Raw genomic sequence first — 21,704 nt, 5'->3', positions numbered from 1 at the left:
GGGAAATCGTGTCTTACTAATCTATTAGAGTTCTTTGAAGGGGTCAACAAACATGTGGACAAGGGGGATCCGGTGGACATAGTGTACTTAGATTTCCAGAAAGCCTTTGACAAGGTCCCTCACCAAAGGCTCTTACGTAAATTAAGCTGTCATGGGATAAAAGGAAAGGTCCTTTCATGGATTGAGAACTGGTTAATGGACAGGGAACAAAGGGTAGGAATTAATGGTAAATTCTCAGAATGGAGAGGGGTAACTAGTGGTGTTCCCCAAGGGTCAGTCCTAGGACCAATCCTATTCAATTTATTCATAAATGATCTGGAGAAAGGGGTAAACAGTGAGGTGGCAAAGTTTGCAGATGATACTAAACTACTCAAGATAGTTAAGACCAAAGCAGATTGTGAAGAACTTCAAAAAGATCTCACAAAACTAAGTGATTGGGCAACAAAATGGCAAATGAAATTTAATGTGGATAAATGTAAAGTAATGCACATTGGAAAAAATAACCCCAACTATACATACAACATGATGGGGGCTAATTTAGCTACAACGAGTCAGGAAAAAGATCTTGGAGTTATCGTGGATAGTTCTCTGAAGATGTCCACGCAGTGTGCAGAGGCGGTCAAAAAAGCAAACAGGATGTTAGGAATCATTAAAAAGGGGATAGAGAATAAGACTGAGAATATATTATTGCCCTTATATAAATCCATGGTACGCCCACATCTCGAATACTGTGTACAGATGTGGTCTCCTCACCTCAAAAAAGATATTCTAGCACTAGAAAAGGTTCAGAAAAGAGCAACTAAAATGATTAGGGGTTTAGAGAGGGTCCCATATGAGGAAAGATTAAAGAGGCTAGGACTCTTCAGTTTGGAAAAGAGAAGCTAAGGGGGGACATGATAGAGGTATATAAAATCATGAGTGATGTTGAGAAAGTGGATAAGGAAAAGTTATTTACTTATTCCCATAATACAAGAACTAGGGGTCACCAAATGAAATTAATAGGCAGCAGGTTTAAAACAAATAAAAGGAAGTTCTTCTTCACGCAGCGCACAGTCAACTTGTGGAACTCCTTACCTGAGGAGGTTGTGAAGGCTAGGACTATAACAATGTTTAAAAGGGGACTGGATAAATTCATGGTGGCTAAGTCCATAAATGGCTATTAGCCAGGATGGGTAAGAATGGTGTCCCTAGCCTCTGTTCGTCAGAGGATGGAGATGGATGGCAGGAGAGAGATCACTTGATCGTTGCCTTTTAGGTTCACTCCCTCAGGGGCACCTGGCATTGGCCACTGTCGGTAGACAGATACTGGGCTAGATGGACCTTTGGTCTGACCCGGTACGGCCTTTCTTATGTTCTTATGTTCTTATGTTCCCCCTTTTCATCCTCCTGCATCAACACCGCCCCCAGGCCCGTGTCTGAGGCGTCGGTAAACACCATAAAGGGCTTGTCAAAGTTTGGGTTTGCCAGAACTGGGCCTTTGAGCAGAGCCTCCTTCAGTGCCTGGAGAGCCTCCTGGCACTGCTCGGTCCAGACCACCTTGTCTGGCTTCCCCTTCTTGCACAGCTCAGTGATGGTGGCGGCTATGGCACTAAAGTGGGGCACGAACCTCTGATAGTACCCCACCATCCCAATAAAGGCCTGGACCTGCTTTTTGGTCTGGGGAGTGGGCCAGTCTCTGATCACCTCCACCTTGGCTGGTTCCGGCTTTAGGCAGCCGCTCCCCACCCGATGGCCCAGGTAAGATACTTCAGCCATCCCCACCTTGCACTTCTCAGCCTTTACGGTTAACCCCGCCTCCCGGAGTCGGTCCAGCACTTGTCCAACCTGGAACACGTGGTCCTCCCAGGTCTGGCTGAAGACGCAGATGTCATCAATATACGCCACAGCAAAACTCTCCATCCCCCTCAGTAGCTGATCCACCAGGCGCTGGAAGGTGGCCGGCGCTCCCTTGAGGCCGAAGGGCAGGGTCAGAAACTCATAGAGCCCCAGGGGGGTGATGAAGGCCGATTTCAGCCTGGCCTCTGCGTCCAGCGGCACTTGCCAGTAGCCCTTTGTAAGATCCATGGTGGTGAGGTACCGAGCGCCTCCCAGCTTGTCTAGGAGCTCATCAGGCCTTGGCATGGTGTAGGCATCAGATACGGTGATGGCATTGAGCTTTCGATAGTCCACGCAGAACCGGATTGACCCGTCCTTCTTGGGGACCAGCACCACTGGGGAGGCCCAGGGGCTGGCGGATGGCTGGATCACCCCTAAAGCCAGCATGTCCCTGACCTCCCTTTCCAGGTCCTGGGCAGTCTTCCCGGTAACCTGAAAAGGGGAGCATCGTATCGGGGTGTGTGCCCCAGTCTCCACCCGGTGGACAGTCAACTTAGTGCGCCCAGGCTGGTTGGAAAACAACTGTCGGTACAGTTGCAGCACCCCTCTGATCTCAGCATGCTGGGCCGGGGTCAGCTGATCAGAGAGGGGAATCGCCTCCAGGGGGGAACCAGCCTTTGTCCCTGGGAATAGATCCACTAGAGGGTCATCCCCCGGCTCCTCCCAGTGCCCACACACGGCCAACACCATATTCCCCCGGTCATAATATGGCTTCATCATATTCACATGGTACACCCGGCGGTGATGAGCCCGGTTCGACAGCTCCACCACATAGTTTACCTCATTTAGTTGCTTGACAACCTTGAAGGGCCCTTCCCAGGCAGCCTGGAGTTTGTTTTTCCTCACGGGGATGAGAACCATCACTTGGTCCCTGGTGGCGAAGGCGCGGGCCCGCACCGTGCGGTCGTACCAGACCTTCTGCTTCCTCTGGGCTCGGGCCAGATTCTCCCTGGCCAGGCCCATGAGCTCGGTAAGTCTTTCCCGGAAGGTCAGGACATACTCCACCACCGACTCTCCATCGGGAGCGGCCTTCCCCTCCCATTCGTCTCTCATCAGGTCCAGGGGCCCCCTTACCCGCCTTCCATATAACAGTTCGAAAGGCGAAAACCCAGTAGACTCCTGGGGTACCTCCCTGTATGCAAACAGCAGGTGAGGTAAGTACTTGTCCCAGTCCTGTGGGTGCTGGTGCATGAATGTTTTTAGCATCATCTTTAGCATCCCGTTGAACCTCTCCACCAGCCCGTTGGTCTGGGGGTGGTACGCTGAGGCCCAGCTGGGTCGGACCCCACATTTCTCCCACAGGGACTGGAGCAACTTCGACATGAAGTTGGACCCCTGGTCCGTTAAGACTTCCTGGGGGAACCCCACCCGGCTGAAAATGGTCAGCAGCGCATCCGCCACGGTGTCTGCTTCGGTAGAGGACAAGGCCACCGCCTCGGGGTATCGAGTGGCGAAATCTACCACCACCAAGATGTATTTCTTCCCTGACCGGGTCGCCTTGCTGAGAGGTCCCACCATGTCCATGGCCACCTTCTGGAAAGGCTCTTCTATGATGGGCAAAGGCCTCAGAGCTGCTTTCCCCTTGTCCCGGGCCTTCCCCACCCGCTGGCAGGGGTCACAGGATTGGCCGTACTGTCGGACATGGGTAAAGACCCCAGGCCAGTAAAAGTTCTGAAGCAGCCTCTGCCTGGTGCGCCAGATTCCCTGGTGCCCGGCGAGGGGGATGTCATGGGCCAGGTACAGGAGCTTGTGGCGAAACTTCTGGGGAACCACCAGCTGCCTCCTAATCCCCCATGACTCCACTTCCCTGGGGGGAGCCCATTCTCGGTACAGGAACCCCTTCTCCCACAGGAACCTCTCCTTGCAACCTCTCCTCATGGTCTGTGCTGCATTGAGGTCAGCCCGGTCCCGGGGCTTCTGCAAGGAGGGATCTTTCTGCACCTCGGCCTGGAACTCAGCAGCTGGGACAGGGATGGGGACCTGCTCCCTCTCACCGGCTGGGTCTGAGGCCGCAGCCTCTCTGGGTCGTGTCTCTGGGCGTTCCCTCCCCACCAGGTTAGGGCCTTGCACCTCGGGCAGAGTACTTTCCCCGTTGTCAGGGTGCAGTGCCCTGCGCCGACTCTGACTACGGGTCACGATCAGGGTACCCCGGGCATTGCCTGGCCAGGCCTCAAGGTCCCCCCCCATTAGCACCTCTGTGGGCAAATGGGGGTGTACCCCCACATCCTTGGGGCCCTCCTTGACCCCCCACTTCAGGTGCACCCTCGCCACGGGCACCTTGAATGGGGTCCCGCTCACCCCCATCAGGGTCAGGTAGGTATCAGGCACCATCCGATTTGGGCCCACCACCTCGGGCCGGGCCAGCGTCACCTCTGCGCCTGTGTCCCAGTACCCAGTGACCTTCCTCCCATCCACCTCCAGGGAAACCAGGCACTGTTTCCGGAGGGGCAGCCCCGTGGCCACCCTGTAGCAGAACCTTGTGTCCGGAGCATCCAGCCCCCTAGAGGCGCTGACTTGGGGCCCTCCTCCCTCCTTCCCAGGTGGGACGCTGCCAGCCCCCCTCTCTTGGGCATGTTGCCCCTCCTCCGATTGGGTCTTTATCCAGTCAACCCTCTGCAGGTTGGGTCTGCTCGGTCTGTCTCTGAACTTGGGGCACTGGGCCCGTATGTGGCCTTGTTGGCCACAGTGAAAGCAGCCCATGTCTCGTGGGTCCCCTCGAGTGGGTCGGGTGGACCTGACGCTGGACGTTCCCCTTTTGTGGGGGTTCTCCATAGGGCCCCGCTGGGAGGTCCCACGGTGACTCTCTCTCTGCGTTGAGGCAGGCCTGTTCCCTCGAGACTCCTCCCTGCCATCCCCTGCCCGACTGTCCACATATTGGTCGGCCAGCCGGCCTGCGTGCTGTGGGTTCTCCGGCTTCTGGTCCATCAACCACAGCCTCAGGTCGGATGGGCACTGCTCATACAGGTGCTCCAGTACGAATAGGTCAAGCAGGTCCTCTCTAGTTTGGGCCCCAGCTGTCCACTTGCGGGTGTACCCCTGCGCCCGGTTGACCAGTTGTAGGTATGTGACCTCCCGGGTCTTATGTTGACTCCGGAACCTCTTCCGGTACATCTCTGGGGTCAGCCCAAACTCGCAGAGCAGGGCCTCTTTGAACAGGTTGTAGTCCCCTGCCTCCGCCCCTTTCATTCGGCTGTACACCTCCACGGCGGTGGAGTCCAGTAAGGGGGTAAGGAACTGGATCCTGTCTGCAGGGTCAACCTTGTGCAGCTCGCAGGCATTCTCAAAGGCTGTCAGGAAGGTGTCTATGTCCTCCCCTTCCTTACGCCGGGCCAGGAAGTTCTTATCGAAGCTCTTTGTAGGCTTGGGCCCCCCCTCACTCACCGCAGCCGGGGCCTTACTGTTGCTCAGCTGGGCCAGGGCCAGCTCATGTCTGCGCTGCTGCTCCTTCTCCCTCTCCTCGTATTCGCGTTGCTTCTGCTTCTCCTCCAGCTCACGCTGGCTTTGTCTCTCCTCACGTTCCCTCTGTCTCTCCTCATATTCCCTCTGTTCCTTACACTCCTCCAGCTCTCTCAGTTTTATCTCTCTCTCCAAGTCCAGCCGCCTGCACTCCATGGAGGCCGAGCGTCGCCGGGACGATCCCCGGCTGGTGGGGGAGCTTCGCCGGGCCGATCCCCTGCTGGCCGGGGGGATCACGGTGCCCTCGGTAGCTGGGCTCCTCCTCCCCCTAGGCCTAGGGGTGGGAGGTCTCGGGGAGCCCTCAGCGGCCGGCTGACCATTCCCAGCGGGGACAGACACTGGTGCCTGCGCTGCATCTGCCCGGCTGCTTCCCTCGGAGACAGGGACCGGTTCATTCCTGTGATCTCTCTCCTCCAGCCGGGCAATCAGCTGGGCCTTGGTGAGCTTCCCACAGTGCAGCCCCCTCTGCTTGCACTGCTCCACCAGGTCACACTTGCGCTGCTTGGCATACATCTTCCTGTTGGCTGCTCACAGGCCGGGGTGCTCGCCGCTCCCCACGGGTTCCAGGGGGACCCCTAGTGTGCCAGTCCTTGAGGTCACCACCTCTTTGCCAGGGTCGAGCTGCAGACTCCTCCGCCCCTGGAATCGCTCGCTGTGATCCCCCGGGGGACCCTGTTACTGCAAAGTCCTTCTCGCTGGTCACACTCTCCCAGGGGTTAATCGCCCCTTCGTTTTACTGCTCCCCAGTCACTTACTGCAGGAAGCGCCATCCACGGGGTGCAGTCGATCCCACCGCCGCCACCAGTTGTCACGGAGTGTGGGGGAGTCCGGCCCTGCACCCCTCTTCCTGAACTCACAGTGACTCTCAGCCAGCCAGTAAAACAGAAGGTTTATTGAACAACAGGAACACAGGATACAGCCCAGCTTGTGTTCAGAGCCAGGACCCCTCAATCTGGCCTTTCTGGGGGGGTTCAGGGTGCTTGGATCCCAGCCTAGGATCCCCTGAAAACCCACCCGCCAGCTCCAAAACCGAAGACTGACTCCACTCCACCCTTCCCTTTGTCTAGCCCCCGCCAGAGGTGACGACCTCCCCTCCCCCAGGCCAGGCTCATGTTACAGCTGAATACCTGGCTCTCACCTCAACAGGAACACAAACAGTCCCTACTCCATCACAAAGGGGCAGCCCCATTCCCCACCGAGGCTATGGTGAGAGGCAGCAGAGGAGGAAGGAAGCCACATGTGATGGCAGTCCCGTCCCCTCCCCCCCCAAGCACCCAGCACCCCATCTCCGGCCCCCAAACTCTGTCCCAGAGCCTGCACCCAGCCCTCCGCACTCCCTCCCAGAGCCTGCACCCCTCCACCCTTCCTGCACCCCACCCCGTGCCCCAGTCCAGAGCCTGCACGCAGCACCCAAACTCCGTCCCACACAGCCTGGGCAAAGCTCTCCTCCATCTGGCTCCCAGCCCCTCTCCAAGGGTTGCAGTTGTCTGGAGGTGCTGCCTTCCACACCTTCCTCAGTCCCACCTCATCCATTCAACAGGGCAACTGATTACAAAGTGGGGGGAAGATCTTATTCTACTCCAAGCAAAAAGACATTTTTCTTTTACCTTAATTACACTACCTTTAGGGCCTGCTATAACATATTACCAAGGTTCAATACAAAGTCATATAAAAGTTATACAAAAATGCATAAAGCAGAGATTTATCTACAACTGCATTGATTGACTGCTGTGTGCAGTAATATAGTGACCACTGGGGCTTTGAATGAGGCGTTATACTTGGGGGGGAGGGTGAGGGGGCAAGTGACGGGTGGGCAAAGAGGCGAGCAGTGAGCCAGCAGGAGTTCTAGGGGTGGGCATGGGGGTTTCTGGCAGGGGAGGGAGAAGGTGAAAGGAGGCGAGTGGTGGGGGGGACTGACTAGGAGGGATGCAGCAAGCCAGCAGGGGGCTAGGGGGTGAAGAGGGGTGTGATGGTGGGGCCCAGCAGGGAGGGGGGCAGGTCCTATTTTACTGCTGTGATCTGGTCACCCCATGTGCCGTTTCTTCCTGCCCCCGCCCCTGAACCTTGCTTCGATGGGGCGGAGCTGGGGAAGGAGGGTTTGTTTCCACGGGGCCGGGCGGCACTGGGGGGGGGGGGGAAAGGATGGGGGCAATTTTATATTAACAAGGAAATATTTTATAAATTTTAATAAAATAGTGAAGAAAATCAGTTGTACAACTATCAAAACAAATTCTTTTCCTGATATGAAAGTGCAAATCAGCTAATTAATATATGATGCAATGTATGTAATAGATAATTTTGTTATTATTTATATAGTCATGGAAAGTAAATAATACATGGAAGAAATGAAAGGGGTTTTTTTAAGTGTTTTTTTGTTTTAGTCATCCCTGCCGGGGCCCCGTCGAAACTGTTCGAATTGGGCCCCGCACTTCCTAAAGCCGACCCTGACAATGAGGCTAATCATCTAGTGGAACAAGCTCCGCAAGGGACGTGGTTAATTCCCCATCACTGCCCTGTGTAAATCAAGACCGCAGCTCTTGCTGCAAGACACCTGGTGTGTGGGTGTCCCTGTTCCCCTTCAGAACCTCTGGTGCATGGTGCTTCCCTCCTCCCAGTTCAAGATCCCCATCATGTGGGTGCTCCCATCCAGGATCTCTGGTGGGTGTCTCTGTCCCCCACCCCATGAACTAGCTCCCGTGTGTGGTTTCCCCTGCTTCCCCCATCCCGGATCTGTGGGTGTCTCTGTTCCCGTTTTCAAGATCCGTGTTGCTTGGGTGCGTCCCTCCCCCCCAAGTCAGAATCCCCAGCGTGTGGGTGCTCCCATCCCCCCTCCCAGGCTCTACGGGGGGGTGTCTGTATAAAAAGAGACCATGTCTCACTGTCTTGCCCAGGCTACGCTGCAGGGGCTATTCACAGGCACAATCCTACTACTGATCAGCACAGGAGTTTTGACCTGCTCCGTGTCTGACCTGGGCCGGTTCACCCCTCCTTAGGCAACCTGGGGACCCCAAGCTTCCCCGGGATCACCACATTGATGCCGCGCTTAGTGCAGACACCCGATCGGCACAGCCCTCTGAAGTCCAGAACTCCTGAGCTCAAGCGATCCGCTGGCCTCAGCCTCCCCCGGCGCTGGGATCACAGGCACCAGCCACGGAGCCCGGCTTGCTTTGTGGCCTGGCAGCTCGAGCTTTAAACTCTGCTTGTGAGCTCTGTGCCTTGGCCAGACGGGGACTGTCTCATGTCGAGCTGCAGGCTCCTCTGTCCTCTCAGGTAAGATCCCGGATGTTTCGGTGCCCTCCATCCCCCGTCCAGGAGCTAGGAAAGCACTGACGTCACCAAGTAAAGTAAGAGCCAGAGCGCTGTGTGCAGGATCGTCTATTGGGCCCCTCACCGTGGTGTCTGTCAGGCGCAAGGAGAAACCAGGGAAATGTTTTCATGGCGTTTAAGGGCAGAAGGGGCCATTAGCTCAGCTAGTCTGACCCCCGAATAACACAGAATTACACCATGACACACATTGATCCCACAGACCTTAGATAGATCAAAGCGTTTCAGCCCTCAGGAAGGAGGCTAAACTGGGTGCCAGAGGCAGTGAACAAGGGCCCCCCAAGGCAATGGCAGGGAGCTGACGAGGTGAAATATGCCCAGATGATGCCAGCAGGCGACCCACCCCCATGCTGCAGAGGTGGGAGTCCCTGTTCCTCCTGCCCTTAAGAATCTCTGGTGGTGAGTGGGTCCCCCCAGTTCCCCAGATAAGAATCCTCCATGTGGTTTCCCTGGCTTCACCTCCAGATAAGAGCATTGTGTGGAGGGGGTGGGAGGAAGGTTGTCTGGCAGATCTGTAAAGGGGGACTGTGTCTCCCTGTCTGGCCCAGGCTCCTGGGAGGAAGTGATCTCAGTGTGTCTGGCTGTCTCCATTCCTCCCACCCATAAGAATCCCTGGTGTGTGGGTGCACCCTAGACCATTAAGGATCTCTGGTGGGTGGGTGTCTCTCTCCCCCTAGTCAGGATCTCTGGGACGTGTCTGTATAAAAAGAGACTTTGACTCACCCAGGCTGGGCTGCCATCATGGAACAGACCAGGTCCTTCTGTGGAGGGTTTGCGTTCCTCCAAGGACGTGATTTCAGTGTGTGTGGGTGTCCCTGTCCCTTCAACCCTTAACAATCCCTGGTGCGTGGGTGCGCTGGGCCCCATTACAATCCCCTCTGTCTTACCCCCCCATGAGGGATCCGGGGGATGTGGGTGTTCTCCACGCTACTGGGAGTGTCTGGTGCCCCTGTCCCTCCGGGTTAACAGTGGAGTGTGTGAGTGTCCCCCCGCCCGTTAAGGATCCGTGTTGTGTGGATGCCCCCGTTCTTCTCATTAAGAATGGTGCAACGGAGCATATGGGTGTGACCCCCACCCCATGAACTAGCTCCCGTGTGTGGTTCCCGCTGCCCCAATCCAGGCTCTGTGGTGTGTGGGTGTCTCTGTTCCTCTTTTCAAGATCTGTGTTGCAGGGGGGGCGTCCCTCCCCCCAAGTCAGAATCCCCATCGTGTCTGTGCTCCCATCCCCCGCTCTGCAGGGGGAGGGGTGTCTGTATAAAAAGAGGCCATGTCTCACTGTCTTGCCCAGGCTACGCTGCAGGGGCTATTCACAGGCACGATCCCACTACTGATCAGCACAGGAGTTTTGACCTGCTCCGCTTCCAACCTGGGCAGGTTCACCCCTCCTTAGGCACACTGAGTTAGGCCCTGACTGGGGGGTAAAAGGTTAACGTACAGATACTGAGTTAGGAGGGTATGTTGTCCATGTGAGAGCTACGTTCAGGAGTAGAGTATAACGAGCGGTTACGACGTTGAGGATGGATTGACACGCGTTTGGTGAGGTTTAACGTTCGGTGTTTTTGAATCTTTGCCACAATCTAGTTGAAGCAGGGTCAGTATGAAGTCTGCCCTGCCATCTGTTGGTGATGTGTCGTCAAGGCCTTTTGGGGTGATGTCATTTGCATGGTCACACCCACCCCGGATTGCATGATGGGAGAGCTTGTCCAAACGGTCATTTCAGCTGCTGCGGGATCCCCAGTCTCTTTGTTAGTGGGGCAGGAGTAATCCAGTGTATTTTCCCATTTATTTTGGATCAAGGACAGAGTAACTGTACCTGGCATTTGAGGCCTGAGAGCGTCACCCTGTTCTAGAAAGTCCTCACCATTAAGGGGTATGGGTTCCTAATGGCAGCATGTGGAGGGAAGTAGAAATGGATGGGTTGGTCTCTTGCAGGTGCTGCTGATGTCCTTTCTGCTGTCCCTGGTGTGGAAAGATAGAGGCAGAGGTGGTTTTGAATCTCTTTAAATTGTTGTGAGTGCTGTAGTTGCTCACCCTAAACTTATGCCGTTAGATCTCTTTCACGGTGCATTTTGGTGCTGAGAGGTAGAAGGTGTGTTGTTAGGGAGTGAGGTAGCAAATGTTAGTTGCAGAGGTGGTGCGTGTGCCCCCCCTGCCCCAGCTCCTGTCCAAGAGTCCAGTATTAGCATAAACCCACCCACTGACCTGTGACTAACAATCTCGCTCTGCTAACTCTTCCAGCAAAACAGGCCAAAGAAAGTGTATGCGAGCGCTGTACCACAGCCCCGGTGCTCTTTTCAGTTCCTTCCCACAGAACTTTCCTTCCATAGCAGTCCAGTTCCTTCCTGTTGCTTGGCTAACCACTGCATGCATGTGCTATACCGTACCCTGAGCTGATTCCTGGCTTTTGTGCTCAATACAGCCTTGCCCCTCCATGTCTCTGTGGTGCAATGGGTCAGTGCGTTTGGCTGTTAACCGAAAGGATGGTGGTTTGAGCCCACCCAAGGATGACGCTAAGCCCGTGCTACTTCCTTGCTTCCCTGAGGCCTGTGGGGGAAGCCTCAAAGGTCCCATTCTGCTGCCTCTTGGCCTCAGTGCTTTCAGCTGGTGGTCCAAAGAGCGGGCTGGATGCCATTCAGAAACCCATCTGCCAGCAGCCGTGCCGGAGGCTCAGGCTTAATCCTCAAAGCCGAGCACAAAAACTTTCAGCCGGGAACATTTCGCTCCCTTCCCGCCTCTGCCCAAGCGGCAAGGGAGAAGCGGAGGAGACAGGCCGGCTCAAAGACACCTCCCTCCCACTTCCCTGTACGCTGTGCAAAGCTCTTGGCCTGCCTCATGCCTCGTCAGGAAAGCGCGGCCATGCGGCCCAAGCCTGAGTCACGTCCGCGGCCTGGCCCGCCCCTGCTGACAGCGCGCAGAGCCATGCGAGTCAACGGCAGGTCGAGTCGGGAGCCTCGGCTCTTTCCCCTGACAGCCACACACACAGCGCTGCCTAGCGCCCCCAGAGCCTCCCTCGTGTTCTCCCGCAGCAACCGCCTGCCGGGGTGGTGGGAAAAGGGGACCAGGAAGCACTGCAGCCTCATTGCTGGACAGGAGGCCCTCGCCACGCCCAGGCCTGCCTCTTGCCTTCAGCCCAGGTAGCCAGAGGTGCCGGGGAGCTCCCTGGCAGGCCGCCGCTTCGCCTCAGCCACCTCTTGCCTCATGGCCTAGGATCTTGAGGCTCTGCTGGTCACCGGCTCGCTTGAAGGCCCAGAGGGAAAAGAAACAAGTGCACGCGTAGCAGAGGATGGTTTCGATCCATCGACCTCTGGGTTATGGGCCCAGCACGCTCCCGCTGCGCCACTCTGCTGCTTCTTCACACTCTCCCCCTGCCACCTAGCTGCCACTATCCGGATTAGTGCCTTACACACCCTCGCTCTGGCAGGCAGATGCGCAGGCTGCTAGGCAGCTGCCCTGGTCACAGGATTTTACAGCTAGCTTCTACAGGGTAAAAAAGATCTATTTGGGATTTGGACCCCATTGGGAGCTGGGTAGCTGAGTGCCGGAGACGGGAGCACTACTTAAACTGTTTTCAGTTACACTTGTGGGGGACAAGTTTCAGCCTTGGATCCGTGTCTGCAGCAGGCAAGCACCTCTGGCTCAATCGCCCCCCGCCGTATTAGCAGACTAAAATGCAGAGCGAACGCACACGCCTTGCAAAGGAAGAGGAGCCGGGATCTCAAACAAAAGTCAGCATTTTATTAAGATGAGGTTCAAAGAAAAAAAAAGTGTACAGTACAGAGTTTCAGCATAGAAGTTTCTCGTGCTCAGGGAACAACGTACAGCTTACCCAAGGGGTGCAAAGTTTGGTTTAAAATGGGGTGGCATAAGGAATACATAATCTGCAAGAGCCCTGACTGGGGGTAAAAGGTTAACGTACAGACACTGAGTTAGGAGGGTATGTTGTCCATATGAGGGTTACGTGCGGGTGTGGAGTATAACGAGCGGTTACGACGATGAGGATGGATTGACCCGCGTTAGGTGACTTTTAACGTTCGGTGTTTTGGAATCTTTGCCACAATCTAGTTGAAGCAGGGTCAGTATGAAGTCTACCCTGCCATCTGTTGGTGATCTGTCGTCAAAGCCTTTTGGGGCTGATGTCATTTGCATGGTTACACCCACCCCGGATTGCATGATGGGAGTGCTTGTCCAAACGGTCATTTCAGCTGCTGCGATATCCCCAGTCTCTTTGTTATTGGGGCAGGAGTAATCCAGTGTATTTTCCTGTTGATTTTGGATCAAGGACAGAGTAACTGTACCTGGCATTTGAGGCCTGAGAGCGTCACCCTCGCCTGAAAAGTACTCACCATTAAGGGGTACAGGTTCCTAACGGCAGCGCGTGGAGGAAGATAGGAATGGATGTTTGTTGGTCTCTCGCAGGTGCTGCTGATGTCCTTTCTGCTGTCCCTGGTGTGGAAAGACAGAGGCAGAGGCCGTTTTGAATCTCTTCAAATTGTTGTGAGTGCTGCAGTTGCTCACCGTAAGCTTATGCCGTTAGATCTCTTTGACGGTGTATTTTGGTCCTGAGAGGTAAAAGGTGTGTTGTTAGGGAGTGAGGTAGCAAACGTTAGTTGCAGAGGTGGTGCATGTGCCACAGAAGTCGTGTGCCCCCCCACCTCCGCTCCCGCTCCTGTCCAAGAGTCCAGTATTTGCATAAATCCACCCACTGACCTGTGACTAACAATCTCGCTCTGCTAACTCTTCCAGCAAAACTTTTCTGCCAAGTGCTTATTCTGCTATATTCCGACGAACTTAAGCTTTTAAGTAGCGTCAGAGTCCACCTCCTTCAGTATAACTCAATTTTTTACATATCTGTCTAAGTTTTTAAATGTATGCTTAACACATTATTTTTTATGGGATAATAATTAATTCTATTTTTCAACTAAAGAGAGAAGAAAACCATAAAATGTGCATTTAGAGAGTTTAGAAGCATCTCATGATGTTAAACACATATAACTATTTTCAATCTCTCTTAAATTGCTATTCTTTGGAACCCATGTCCCTTGTCTAACGATTTTTATGTAGGTTCTGGTGAGTCCCGAAATCATGAATTGCTAAGTACCGTTCTACTGTTTTTGATTCATATGACCAGGATTACTACACTTTATTACTCCTGCCCTATTAAGAAAGAGTTTGGGCATCCCACAGCAGCCAAAATCACCAAATGGACAAGCACCCCCATCATGCAATGTGGGGTGGGTGTGACCATGCACATCAGCAACTAAATGCCTTTGCATCACATCACCAACAGATGGCAGGGTAGAGTTCATTCTAACCCTGCTGACATCCTCCCCCCAGCCAAGAACTGGTGATCCTGATAAATCACACTCCCTATTATACCAGCTCACTGGTATTGAATACTGATGTTATTGCTAGCAAAAGTAGCCACCCATCTCTGCCCTGTAGCATCCAGCTTAGCCCTTGATAACACAGAAGTCAGTGGATTGTTCTCTGTCCATAGCTGAAACTGAGCACCGGACAAGTAGTCTGGAAATTTCTCAGTCATGGCCCATTTCAAGGCCAAGAACTGCAGCTGGTGGATGGGATAGCGAGTTTCGCTATCAGACAGTCCTCAGCTGGCAAAGGCTATAGATTTACATTTACCTTCCACTTCCTGGTAGGAGACTGCTCCCAGACCCTCCAAACTGGCATCAGCATGCAGGATAAACGGTTTGTTTGGGTCAGCAAGGACTAGGACTGGCACATGAATCAGGCAAATAAAGATTTCCCATAAAGCCCTGTCACATCTCTCATCCCGCCATGTCCCCAATGGAGAGGAAAGGAGCCCCTCCCCTGTCCCAGGCCAGGCACACCAGATCTTTGGGGGGAGGTGTCCATGGCCCAGCCCAGGCATGCTGGAGCTGCTGGGGAGAGAAGTTCCTTCCTCAGCCCGAGCCCACCAGAGTTGATGTTTCAGTGGGGGAGAGGTATCTCTCACTTGGTTTTTAGATGCTCTGATGAGAGGGAGCAGGAGGAAGATTTTTTTTTCTTCTCCTTGCATTTCAAACTATCCACCCCACCCCCAACCATTTTCTGCTCTAGCCTGATCTCTCTCTCACGTCTCCCGGGCCGTCCTTACCCATAGGCAGCCACCGAGGGCACCACTAGGTCTGGGGGCACTTTTCTGCTGGGAGCCTGGACAGATGGGAAGCAGTGGAGCATGTAAGAGCAGGGCTGCTGGATCCTAGAGAGAGCCGAATGCAGCACAGTCTGAGGGAGGGGATCGGCTGCTGAGGTCTCTGGGAAGGGGAGGGGGTAGGGTTTGGGGAAGGAGCTCACCTGTGAGTGTGACTCTTTCCCCCCGGCTGAGGTGAGGTGAGGCAGGCTCTGTGGCTCTGGAACCAGTATCCTCTGTTGTCCCCCATAACTTCCATTCTTCTCCCCCCCTGCCCCATGGAGCACCCCCTCCTTTCTCCCTCCTCCCCAGGAACATCCCTCTCTCTCCCCTCCCTCCTCTCCGTCAGGGCTGGGTTGGGTGAGGAGCTGGGGGGTAGGTGGGGGGAAGGCTGGCTGCCTGCTGAGGAATGAAAGTGAAAGTAACTCACTTCCTCGGCAGTGAGCCAGGATTGGAATGTCACACAGGGCTGGGCTGGGGTTAGCCAGATGTGTGAAAAATCAGGACAGGGGGTGGGGGTAGGGTGAGCAGATATCCCTATTTTATAGGGCCAGGCCCAATTTTGGGGTCTTTGTCTTATATAGGTTCCTTTTACCCCCCCCACCCCCTGTCCTGATTTTTCACACTTGCTGTCTGGTCACTCTAGGTGGGGGTAATTGGTGCCTATATAAGACAAAGCCCCAAATATCGGGACTGGCCCTATAAAATCAGGACATCTGGATCTGGTCACCCTAGCTGGGGAGCGCCTCTCCCCCGGGCTGGCAGCTGCCAGCGATCCATCTCATCCCAGTGGAGCTGCACAGGGCAGGATGAGCTGCTGTGGCTCCATGGGTGACCTGTCCCTGAGATCAGATGCTGTGCTCACTTCACCATGGTCCGTAAGGCTGGTGGTGGTGCCCATTGGCGTGTGATTGGACCTGAGGGTTTGCTGCTGCTGTTGCCACTCTGCATCCCAAGAGGTGGATTTTGAGGTCTACTGCAGCTGTTGGACCAGCAGGCTGGGGGGTGAGCCAAGCATGAAATCAATACTGTGTTGCCATTTAGATTGTCATTTAACAACTTTGTTTGCCAAAAATTCTTGCTAACAATCCTGAATCCAATTTCAATATTTAAAAAAAAAATCAATATCTTAGCCAAAAACAGAAAATTAAGTTGTTGATAATTATTAGTGACAGGTTTGGTTTGAGGCAGGGAGTGGGCCAGTTTTCATCAGAGAAACAAAAAATGTCGACTGACTTTCCTATAGCCAGTTACTCCTGATAAGAGCCCTCCAACAACTGTAATATGCTCATCTCCTTACTAGTGTATAGAGCAGGGGTCGGCAACCTATGGCACACGCGCCAAAGGTGGCAGGTGAGCTGATTTTTGATGGTACGCAGTGGCAGGCTGAGCTGCTCAGCCCATCACTGCTCTGGGGTTCCGGCTGCTGCCCTATTGCCAGCTGGGATACCGGCCGCCGGCCCCACTCAGCACCTGCTGCTGGCCTGGGGACCCCCAAGGAACCCCAGGCTGGCAGCGGGCTGAGCAGGCCGGCTGAACCACTCACCTGCTGTCAGCCTGGGGTTCCATTCACTCAGCCGGCAGCGGGCTGAGTGGGCTGGTGGCGGGCTGAGTGGGGCCAGTGAAGGGTTGAGTGGCTCAGTCTGCTGCCAGTCTGGGGTGCCGGCAGCACTCAGCCTACTGCTACTCCAGGGTTCCAGCTGCCGGCCTCTTGCCAGTCAGGAGCCCAGCCGCCGGCCCCACTCTGCCTCCTGCCAGCCTGGGTGGTCAGAACCCCAGACCAGCAGCGGGCTGAGCAGGGCCTGGGATCCTTGTCTAGGGGTCCAGCCACCAGTCCCGCTCAGCCCGCACCCGGTCTGGGGTTTCATTTACTCAGCTGGCAGTGGCCTGAGCAGGACCTCAGATAATAACAATAGTTTATTTATATAATATAGACATATTATTACTGGCACGAGAAACCTTAAATTACAGTGAACTTGGCACACCACTTCTGAAAGGTTGCCGACCCCTGGTATAGACTGACCATATGTTGTACTAAGATTCTCCTGCTTTTTTTTTTTCCTGTGAGTCAGTATAGTTATATAAGCCCAGGCCCTCTGGATCAGGGGGCTGGGCCACAGCAGTTCAGTATAAGCCCAGGCCCTTAACCAGGGCGGGGCAGCACAATAGCAGTCCTAGGCTCAGGTCTGCACAGCAATCAGTCTCGTGAAGGTTCTCAGGTGCAGGCCCTCAGGCAGGGGCTGCACAGAAGGCACACAGTCAGTCAGTCTAAGCCCAGGCCCTTAACCAGGGCGGGGCAGCAGTAGTTCAATATAAACCCAGGCCCTCTGGAGCAGGGGCCGGGCAACAGTAGTTCAATGGGGCTCAGGTCCTGGTGGCAGGAACTGAGCAATACCAACCACTCGGATCAGTGCAGGCGATTCTGTCTGCGCTGGGGTGAGGGGGAGACTGCCACCCGTGAGTGGGGTGGCAGGGGGGACACAGGCCCACCCACTCCACTGTGTCCCAGCCCGGGGGCCCTATTAGCGGCTAACACTGCCGCTGGTCAGTGGGGTCCTGACCGCAACACACTGACATGGGCACCTCGGTGCCTATAGCCTGACATGGGTCGGCTATCCCCGGGCTACACTCCATCTCCCCCTCTACCGGTACCTGCTCCTCGGTCGCCGGGAGTTCGGGCCAGTCCATCTGCATGGGCTCCTCGGGACCAGGGCTTGGGGGCAGGTCCGGCAACTCCTGCTGGAAGTCCGGCCAGGCGTGCTCAGGCGGCTCCTCCGGATAACAGCAGGGCGGAAGCGGCGGCGGCTCCTCTTCGTAGCCGGCGCGAGGGAGTCTCAGCAGCTCCTCAGAGTACCGATCCCAGGGAAGCTCTGCTGGTTCCTCATCGTACCGGGCGCGGGGTAGCGGGGGCCAGTCTGGATCGCCGCCTTCGGTCCTAGAGGGCTCCCAGTCTGGAGCCCCCGCTGGCACGTCTGCTCCCGGCGGTGGCTGGCTCCAGACTGAGCTTTGGCGTCCTCCTTTTCTACTTCCTGTCCCGCCCCTTGACTTCCGGGGGGCAGGGACAGGAAGTGGTGGCTCAGCCCAGCTGGGCTTCTGGGAGGGAGCGCCCTCTGCTGGGTAGGAGGGGAGCCTCACTGACTCGCTACATCACCCTAGCTGGGGAGCGCCTCTCCCCCGGGCTGGCAGCTGCCAGCGATCCATCTCATCCGGGGGGAGCTGCACAGGGCAGGATGAGCTGCTGTGGCTCCATGGGTGACCTGTCCCTGAGATCAGATGCTGTGCTAACTTCACCATGGTCCATAAGGCTGGTGGTGGTGCCCAGTGGCGTGTGATTGGACCTGAGGGTTTGCTGCTGCTGTTGCCACTCTGCACCCCAAGAGGTGGATTTTGGGGTCTACTGCAGCTGTTGGACCAGCAGGCTGGAGGGTGAGCCAAGCATGAAAGTAGGACTGTGTTGCCATTTAGATTGTCATTTAACAACTTTGTTTGCCAAAAATTCTTGCTAACAATCCTGAATCCAATTTCAAAGTTTTTTTTTTAAAATCAATATCTTAGCCAAAAACAGAAAATTAAGTTGTTGACAATTATTAGTGACAGGTTTGGTTTGAGGCAGGGAGTGGGCCAGTTTTCATCAGAGAAACAAAAAATGTCGACTGACTTTCCTATAGCCTGTTACTCCTGATAAGAGCCCTCCAGCAACTGTAATATGCTCATCTCCTTACTAGAGTATAAAGCAGGGGTCGGCAACCTACGGCACACGTGCCAAAGGTGGCAGGTGAGCTGATTTTTGATGGTACACAGCAGCAGGCTGAGCGGCTCAGCCCATCACTGCTCTAAGGTTCCGGCTGCTGCCCTATTGCCAGCTGGGATACCGGCCATCGGCCCCACTCAGCACCTGCTGCTGGCCTGGGGACCCCCAAGGAACCCCAGGCTGGCAGCGGGCTGAGCCCCCGGCTGAACCACTCAACCTGCTGTCAGCCTGGGGTTCCATTCACTCAGCCGGCAGCGGGCTGAGTGGGCTGGTGGCGGGCTGAGCAGGGCCGGTGGGGGGTTGAGTGGCTCAGTCTGCTGCCAGTCTGGGGTGCCGGCAGAACTCAGCCTACTGCTACTCCAGGGTTCCGGCTGCCGGCCCCTTGCCAGTCAGCAGCCCAGCCGCCGGCCCCTGTCTGCCTCCTGCCAGCCTGAGTGAGCAGAATCCCAGGCTGGTAGCGGGCTGAGGGGGGTTGGCGGCTGGGATCCTGGCTGGCAGGAGTTGGTGGTCAGAACCCCAGACCAGCAGCGGGCTGAGCAGGGCCTGGGATCCTTGTCTAGGGTTCCAGCTACCAGCCACGCTCAGCCCGCTTGCCGGTCTGGGGTTCCATTTACTCAGCTGGCAGTGGCCTGAGCAGGACCGGTGGCCAGGACCCCAGATAATACCGATAGTTTATTTATATAATATAGACATATTATTACTGGCACGAGAAACCTTAAATTACAGTGAACTTGGCACACCACTTCTGAAAGGTTGCCGACCGCTGGTATAGACTGACCATATGTTGTACTAAGATTCTCCTGCTTTTTTTTTTCCTGTGAGTCAGTATAGCTTTTGCCAGCCCAGAAGTTGGGCAGCCAATATTTTACGTTTTCACAATGTTTTCTCCACCTTTCATAAAGTAAATACATAGTTAATATGAGTTTAAAAGGCCAGGGACACTTCCTTGTGAAGAATCTGTACAGCAGATCATGCTAGAGCTGTGAAAATGTCAGTTTTTGATGGAACTTTAGATGCAGTGATTTAGCATGTATTTTATCATGTGAATGTGCTGCTATTGCTAATGTCTTTCCAAACAAAAATAAGGCACAATAGGACTTCTGTAACATTTCTGTACTACCTTAATCTAGATGAGATGATTCTGTGCTGACTTCATTTTGGTCACTTTGTGCTTTACCTAGCAATAAAACTAGGGTTATATTTTCCCACTGTTTGGAAACCCAGCTTATTAAACTGATTTTGCAGCCAAAAAAGCCAGAAAGATTGCTTTTAATTAAAAACAAATCTTTGTTTCAATACCTCTTCATATAAATTTCCAATAACATTTTGACAAATTTAAAAAATTATATTATTTGCATCATTCTGTCAAATCAGAATTTTTTCTATAGTGCTACTTCTTTAGTGCTAGTGCATCAGCATTACAGTGTGCTTAATTAAGTTAAACTGGTTTTAATAACGTGAATGTGGCAAGTTTTCCAATACTGTATGCTTATATTTGTGTTGCTAAGAGCAGATCAGGCAGAGGGGCACCAGTTTAATAATCTCGCCTAGGGCACCATAAATCCTAAGGACGGCCCTGCATAGCTCAATTCTCCTTTTCCTGGCCTTGTTCCAGAGCCCTCACAGCCCAATTCTCTGCCCTAACGTTGAGCCCCCTACTGCACCCTGAACCTCTCATTCCAACCCCGCCCCAGAGCCTGCACCCCCAGAGCCAGTGCTCTCATCCCCCTGCACGCCAACTCTCTGTCCCATGCAGCCTGATTTAGGGTGTACTAATAATATTAATTTGGAAAATATGATGAAAATTTAATTTATTAGCTTACATTTTATTTAATTTAATTGAGTTATAAAGTTACAGTTGCATTACTGCTATTCAAAAGATACATATGGCATTATATGCAACAAAGGATTGGTTAATATACTCACACCCTTCCTTGACAACCTGGTGGTAAGAGACACAGGACTAGCCTTGCAGTTCAGGTTTCTCAATTCTTGAGTGAAAGATGCAGTGCTTAGAAAAAGCTAATGTTACTTTGGGTTTACTTGACTAAGTTAAACTTAAAATCAAAACCTAATAAACAAAGAATAAAAACTTAGGGAAACCGAGCTTAGCCGAGTTACTTTGAAACTTTAAGTTTAAGAACAAGTACAGCCTATTGATAGTAGAGAGAGAGAGAGTGGAGGAAGTAAGTCAGAATGATAGAGCGACGTGCTCTAGCGAGGTGGGTTACCTCTTTTATAGGGCACAAGCACCGGAAATCCTTCCTCCTATGCCCAAATTTCATTCCTTACCCACAAAACATTAGGGTACACTTACTTCATAGGCTAGTATGTTTGTGCGTGTTGATGACATGTACATATGCACAAGTTCCCTTGTGGTGTACCTGTTAAGTCTGTGGGTACAACACTGAAAAAAACTCCTATGCCATTGTCCATTGTTGATAGGTCTAGGTAAAGGTCTTAGACAGGTGTGGGTATTTCTCTATTTAAGTAACAAGATAAAGGTCAATTTTCCTTTCTGAGTAAAAGGTCACACTATAGAGATGCTCACTTTGCTTAACATACAGGATATGGCCTGTAGGTCCTCGTAAGTCATGTGCCCCAGCCAGGGACGCCCAGAGGGGGGGGCAAGTGGGGCAATTTACCCCAGGCCCCGGGCCAGGCAGGGGCCCCCACGAGAGTTTTTCAGGGCCCCTGGAGCGAGGTCCTTCACTCGCTCCGGGGGACCCGGAAAACTCTCGTGGAGCCCGGGCCCCCGGAGCTTCTTCACTCCCGGTCTTCGCTGGCGGGGGTTCCTTCCTCTCCGGGATAGAAGGACTCCTCCCGCCGCCGAATTACCGCCGAAGCGGGACCCGCCGCCAGAGTGCAGCCGGGTCTTTGGTGGTAATTCGGCAGTGGGGGCGTCCTTCCGTTCCGGGACCCGCCGCCGAAGTGCTCCGAAGACCTGCGGTGGGGGCTGCACTTCAGCGGCGGGTCCTGCTTCAGCGGTAATTCGGCGGAGGGGGGTCCCCACATGGGTCTTTGGGGGCACTTTGGTGGTGGCTTTAGGCCCCAGGGTTACAAATGCACAAACCAGTTGGGATTCTCCCCTGGGCTCAGGGTGTGGGGCTGCTCTGAGGGGATGGACTTGCACACTTGGGATATTAG

At 54.1% G+C, this 21,704-nt stretch overlaps 1 non-coding gene across 1 annotated transcript; it reads right to left on the bottom strand.

Moving 5' to 3' along the window:
- Window positions 1-11,929: 11,929 nt before the first annotated feature.
- On the bottom strand, window positions 11,930-12,001 carry TRNAM-CAU. Its single transcript has one exon. It is a non-coding gene; the product is annotated as a tRNA-Met (tRNA).
- Window positions 12,002-21,704: the final 9,703 nt, after the last annotated feature.

This window comes from Mauremys mutica, unplaced genomic scaffold (assembly GCF_020497125.1).
Source record: "Mauremys mutica isolate MM-2020 ecotype Southern unplaced genomic scaffold, ASM2049712v1 001528F_np12_obj, whole genome shotgun sequence".
Lineage (NCBI taxonomy): Eukaryota > Metazoa > Chordata > Testudines > Geoemydidae > Mauremys > Mauremys mutica.
Note: the sequence above shows the minus strand (reverse complement) of the source record. Positions and strands in the feature narration are given on the sequence as shown.